The following is a 7,230-nucleotide window of genomic DNA, read 5'->3' on the forward strand; positions in this document are numbered from 1 at the left end:
TCTGAGTTTTTTATAATTTATCTTTTTGTTATTAGTTCATTTATTCACAATGGCTTGATATATATTATAAAAATCATATTAACTATATGCAAATCAGTTCCAACTCATGACAACCTGACTTGTACCATAGTAGAAAAAAATCTCCATAGAGTTTTCATTGGCTGGTTGTTGTTTTTTATTTTTATTTTTTAAGTAGATTGGCTGACCTTTCTTTCAAGCATCTCTAGGTGAACTTAAAACTCCAATATTTTGCTAAGCATCTGAGAACATTATCCATTTGTACCATCCAGGGACTCAGCTGAGGTAGTAAATAATTGTTATTCAGTTTTGAATATGAAAACTTGAAACATTTAAAATACGTTCCCATGTATATGATAGTTTTTTGCATAGTATAGCTTTAAAAAATACCAATTGATGATCAATATAGTGTCTGTGTTGGTTCCAACTTACAAAGACCCCCACGGAGTTTCTGAGGAATAGCTGATGGGTTTAAACTGCCGAACCACCATCATCCTGGTAGTTTGCAGTCCAGTGTTGATCCTTATAGTGCCACACCAGGTATCCCCACTCAAATACACTCTCAGTATTATATCATTCAAATTTTAAATATTTCAGTATATAATTTGTAGATTTAAGACATTTTGAAAAGAACAATAGTATTGCTAAAAATGAGTAAGAATTCTTAAATACCTTAAGACATATATGGTTCCCAAATATTTATTTTCTCATAAATGTCATAAAGGTTTTTTTTTTTTTTTTTTTTTTTTGTATGTAAACCTCTTTCTGTATTTTTTCAGATAAGATTAATCAGGCATTGCATTGATATCCCTCATTTCAATTCCTCTTCTGAATCTAACTTGAATTTATGGAAGTTTCTGTTTGTTTATTGCTACAATATTTTTAATTATCCTCAGAAAAAAAATTATGTCCATGTGATGTTAATAATATTGTTCAGTAATTTCTGCATTCCTCTGAATCATCTTTCTTTAGAACGAGTACAAATATGGATCTGTTCCAATCAGCTTTTTCCAAATTTCTAGGCATAGAGACATTAACATGGTAAGCTCTGTATTGTTCTGTTCAAAAGCCTTGTATTATTCTGTAAACACCCTGATTCTTGTTTTACCCTAATGCCTTCAATGCATCTTTAATTTATTCAATCAGTAGCTTTGTTTCTTGATCATAAAGGCTGTGGTAATTATTTTCTTTTCTTTTTTTTTTTTTTGGTACTGTGATTCTCTATATGCCTTCCATTTTCTTCTTATGCTTTCTACATCAGTCAGTATTTGGCCCATTGCTGCTGCTGTGATTATTAAGTGATGTTGAGTTGGTTCTTACTTGAGAGAGTCCAGCTCTCGCAGGGTCAAGGGACACAAGAGGAGACACGGAGTCAGCGAAAATGAAAGCAATCGAGGAGCCTCTGCTTAGTTGGCTGATGGAGCTCTCTCTCTTCCCTGGCTCAATAAGTCTTTATTTTTATACTTAAAATTACACAGTACATAATGATTTGATACTTTGATTTTCCCTTGAATTATTACACATTTGTAATTGTAACATGCTTTTACCCTGTGATTACAGAACCTTAACAAAAGTATTGCTGTGGTGTCCAACCTGACCTTTCCAACATCCTGTTCTTTTCTAACCATTAAGCATTCTTCTCTTGACATTATTTTCTCTCCTACATAAGTGATAGATTGTTTCTTCTTATTCCCACTGAAAGATCAAGTTAAACCTTACACCAATTATTTCCACTTATCAGAACTCTGATTACATCCTCTTAGTAACATAAGTTTCTATTAATCATCAATGCCTACACCACTTTATTGTTTCTACTAGGTGATTATCAATCTTCTATCCTACATACTGTACTATTGTTTTCTATAACAAAAGAATTACTGACATCCACTTAATTATCTCATTCTTCTGACGTATTCAGTAAATTGTCAAACCACAGTGTTCCTATGTTTCTTTTCTTTTAAGGCTCTGGGGCATGTTAAGAAAAAGGCCCAACCTGACCAATAGTTACAGGAAGGGCAGATTATTAAATTTTGACCACCTTTCACTTATGTTCACTCTTCTCTGTGTATTTACGTAGGTGTCTGTATGTAATAGTGGGGGTTTGTGGGATCTGGCTAGTAATTGATTGTGGTGAGTTCTACAGGGGTCAGTCAACTTCACTTTAGTTTGTTATCTTCTTTTGTGATCTCATAAATGTAGTTCCTTTGTACTTATATTTTCTGTGAATGGGAGTAACACATACAATTCCCTTTGAATTCAATCCACCGAAGCTGAAAATAAGTGTTGGTAGACCAGTGTTTTTTCCAAGGTCTACAGAGCTCATAGTAAAAGGCTGTGAATATGGCCATATTATATATTTTTACAAGTGAATTCAAAGTTATCTTAGAGAGAAGATAGAAAGCAGCTTCTGAGAATTATCTACCTTGCATGATATCTCTCCTTCTACCGGGATCCTGTCAAACAGCAGAAGCCAAGCCGTTCTCCGCACTTACTAATAGCAATCCTGTGTAGGGTTTCTGAGGAGTGATTGATGGGTCTGATTTGGACAAATTTGTGGCTATTAGTCCAATGTTTATTCCGTAGTGCCACACCAGGATTCCATTTTTCCTGTACAGTCCTCCAATATTACAAATTAATACTGAAATGTTTTCTTCAGTTCTTTCAGTATAAGAAATGGTGAGTATGTTCTCCCTGCCCTTTTCAAAAATTTAAACTTTTTATTATTATAAATTAATGAAGCCTTACTGAGGAGATTATTAGATTTTATTCAATAAATCCTATACTTCATCTCAATTGTAATCTCCTCAATTGCCATCTGTACTTCCTCGCTGTGCTTCTTGCTTCCATCCTACCTTCTTACCCAACACTTTAAAATTTTGATCTTTGGCAAATGTTTCTTTTTAATCTTCCATTGCTGACCATTCTAACATGTACAATCCTCACTACTGTGTTTTCCTCTGTACATACTAATCAATTGTTTGGCTGAAAATTGAGGAACAGGACTGAGATCAGTTCCAGACCTGAAATGTGATGAAGGGCCATACTCTCAGGGTTCTACTGGTCTTTGCCTGACCAGTAAATCTGTCTGTAGTTTTTTGGTTTTGTGTTCTCTCCTTTTGTTTTCTAAATCCAGATCTTTGCACATTTTATATTTTATTTTTTGAGCTGTCCTTTACAGTTTAGAGTTTAGCTCTTTTACTTCAACATTTTGTGCTTTGGCTTTATCTTCTTCAAATTTTAGGGCACATTTTAGTTTCTACTGACCTCCATTTTATTGCTTCTTTATTTCCTGACTTTCAAGTATATTTTGTTTTTTCCAGGTATGATATTTTGAAGTCATTCCACAACATATCTATTCTTTGGTCATTAATGCCCAATGTGTAAATTCTGTTCTTCAGAATAGAATAGTTGGCAGTCACCAGACATTAACACACATGGCAACACAACCCAGAATTCAATCCAAATATAAAAGTTTCCAAAGTAAAAAACAAAACAAAAGAAAAAACAATTTAGGAGCTTGAAAATAGAGAAGCAGAGATAACAATTTTTAATCCAGACAACTACAAAAGAAAAAGAGGAAAAAGTATAATTACAGAATTCCAAATGAAATGAAGGCAAATAGATTTCTAGAAAAAATAACTAGGGAAAAATTGTTGAATTACAAGATAACCTTAAAGAAAATTGATGCATCTTCACATCAAATCAAGAAAATGGAAAACAATGAAGCTTTTGTAAATATTAAAAAAAGAGAAAAAACCCTCAAGTAACTGACAAAAAAATTACACAAAATGATTTCAGCAAATAAAAATATGTAGAACAAAGAAAACAGCAGCACCACAAAAACAAATAAAACAGCAAAGTAATCGCAATAAATTTATTGTTGTTGTTAAGTGCTAACAAGTCAGTTCTGACTCATAGTGAACCTTTAAAGGTACTACAAAGAGCAGCTGGTGGATTCGAACTACCAATTTTGTTACTAGCAGTCTTATGTTTATTCTACCTATTGAAAATTTTACTAAACATTAATTGATCAAATTCTCCAGTGCACAGACAGAGAGAAGCAAAGTGGATAAGAAAATATGGTTGTTGTTATTTCATGTTCAAATTGATTCCACATCACAGTTATTCACTATAGGGCTTCTGAAGGGGGTTGGGTTGGTGATATTGAACCACTGACCTTATGGTTCAAACTGACTTTGTAGTCTAGCACACTTACTTGTAGTGCCACACCAGGATGACAGCCAATCAAATAGAATACTTCAATATGCTTTTTGCAAAACACACCTTATTCATAAATATAATTATTGTTTAAAAATCAAAGAATGGAAAAACTATATCATGCTAATGACAATAGGAAAAACAGAAGGGCCTATGTTAATTTTTGGAGAAATAGACTTATAGAAAAAAAATATAAAAGAAAAGAAAGACATTATTTCGCTATAAAAGGGTCAAAAAACAAGATTGTTGTTGTTGTTGTTGATAGGTGCCATCGAGTCAATAGCAACTCACAGTGTTCCTATGTACAACAGAATGTATTACTGTCTGGTCCTGGCCAACCTTACAATTATTGCCATGCTTGATTCCATTGATGCTGCCACTTTGCTAATCCAACTTGCTAAGGGTCTTCTTCTTTTTCTCTAACCGTCCACCTTAACAAACATGATATCCTTCTCTAGCGACTGGTCCTTCCTGACAATATGTCCAAAGTATTAGAGCTGAAGTTTGGCTATGCTGGCTCCAAGGAGCACTCTGGCTACACTTCTTCCAAGACAGATGTTTTGGTTCCTTTGGCAGGCCATGGCACTTTCAATATTCTCCTCCAACACCAAGCATCAATTCTTCTATGGTCTTTCTTATTCACTGTCCAGCTTTCACATGCATATGAGGCTATTGAAAATACCATGGCTTGGGTCAGGAACATCTTAGTCCTCAAGCTGAAATCTTTGCTCTTCAACATTTTAAAATGATCTTGTGCAGCAGATTTGCCTAATGCAATATGTCGTTGGATTTCTTGACTGTTGCTTCGGTGAGTGTTGATAGTTGATCCAAGAAGAATGAAGTCCTTGACAACATCAATCTTTACTCCACTGATAAGAATGTTGTCTACTGGCTCAATGATGAATATTTTTGTTTTCTTTACATTGAGATGCAATCCAATTTGATCTTCATTAGTAAATATTTTAAGTCTTCCTCATTTTCAACAAGCAAGTTTGTATCAGCTGCATATCGCAAGTTGTTAATGAGCCGTCCTCCGAACCTGATGTCATGTTTTTCTTCATATAACTCAGCTTCTCAGATTATTTGCTCACCATACAAGTTGAATATGTATAGTGAAGAATACAACCCTGTTGACCACCTTTCTAAATTTTAAAACATTCCATGGTCCCATGTTCTGTTCAAACAACTGCCTCTTGGTCCAGGTACAGATTCCTCATGAGCACAATTAAGTGTTCAGGAATACTCAATACTTCACAATATTGTCCATAGTTTGTAATGACTTACACAATTGAAAGCTTTTGCATAGGCAATAAAGCACAGGTAAATATCTTTCTAAGGAGCTCTGGTAGCGTAGTGATTACAAATCAGGCTGCGAACCTCAGGGACAGAAGTTCAAAATTACCAACTGTTCTGCTGAGAAAGATGAGGCTTTCTGCTCCTGTAAAGATGTACAGCCTTGGAAACCCTGTACAGGGTCACTATGAGTCAGAATCGTCTCCATGACACATAACAACAACAACAAACAACTTTCTGGTATTCTTTGCTTTCAGCCAAGATCCATCAGACAGCAGCAATGATATCTTTTGTTCCATGTCCTCTTCTGAATCCATCTCAAACCATCACAAACAATGCATGTTTGTAGCCTTTTCTGTATTACCTTTAATAAAACTTTACTTGCTTTGGAATATCAAAGATATTGTCTGATGATTTCCACATTCTGTTGGGTCACCTCTCTTTGGAATGAGCACAAATACAGGTCTCTTCTAAACAGTCAGACAGATAGTTGTCTTCCAAATATCTTGGCATAGATGAGTGAGTGCCTCCAGTGTCGCTTCACTTTCTTGAGAGATTTCAATTTTTATTGCATCAATTCCTGGAGCCTTTTTCTTTGCCTATTCCTTCAATGCACCTAGACTTGTTCCTTCAGTATCGTTGGCTCTTGATTATATGTTGCTGCTTGACATGGTTGAACATCAACCATTTCCTTTTGTTACAGTTACTCTGTGTATTCCTTCCATCTTCTTTTGATGATTTCTGCATCATTCAATAATTTTCTAAGAGAATCCTTCAATACTGAAAGTTGAGGCTTGGATTTTTTCTTCAGTTCCCCCAGCTTTAGAAATACTGAGTGTGTTCTTCCTTTTTGGGTTCTGACTCCAGATCTTTGCACATTTTTTGGTAATATTTGACTTTGTCTTCTTGAGATGACCTTTGTAATTTTCTGTTCTAACTGAAGAACTATGAATACATTAAAGTTCTCAGATGAGTATGTTGTTGTTGTTTTTAAATGCCATCGAGTCAATTCTGACCCATAGCGATCCTGTATAGTGTTTCTGAGGAACTTCTGGTGAGCGTGAGCCACCTACCTTGCAGTTCAAATGGTTCTGATGTATGGCACATTAACTCATAGTGCCACATCAGCACTGTTGTACCTCCTCATTTTTTTTCATTTACTTTAGCATCTCTATGCTGGAGAGCAAGTTTCAGTGTTTCTTCTGACATCCATTTTTATGTTTTCCTTCTTTCTTGTCTTCTTAATGACTTTTTGCTTTCTTCCTATATGAAGTTCTTGATGTCATCCCATAACCCTTCAGGTCTTCAGTCTTTAGTGTTCAATGCATCAAATCTGTTCTTTAGATGATCTCTAAATTTATGGCAACTCTCAAGCTACCACTAGTCTGTCCATTTGTCGTACTGTGGTGACTTGTGATTTGCTGTGATTCAGAAAGCTATGCCACTGGTATTTTAAATACCTGTAGGGTCACCCATGGAACGAGAGATATCATTGGTATTTTAAATACCAGTAGGGTCACCCATGGAACGAGAGTAGGGAGGCCGTGGAACGAGAGATATCATTGCTGATGTCCGATGGATCTTGGCTGAAAGCAGAGAATAGCAGAAGGATGTTTACCTGTGCTTTATTGACTACGCAAAGGCTTTTGATTGTGTGGATCATGACAAGCTATGGACAACATTGAGAAGTATGAGTATTCC

Source organism: Chrysochloris asiatica, unplaced genomic scaffold (assembly GCF_000296735.1).
Source record: "Chrysochloris asiatica unplaced genomic scaffold, ChrAsi1.0 scaffold00269, whole genome shotgun sequence".
NCBI classification, from domain to species: Eukaryota; Metazoa; Chordata; class Mammalia; order Afrosoricida; family Chrysochloridae; genus Chrysochloris; species Chrysochloris asiatica.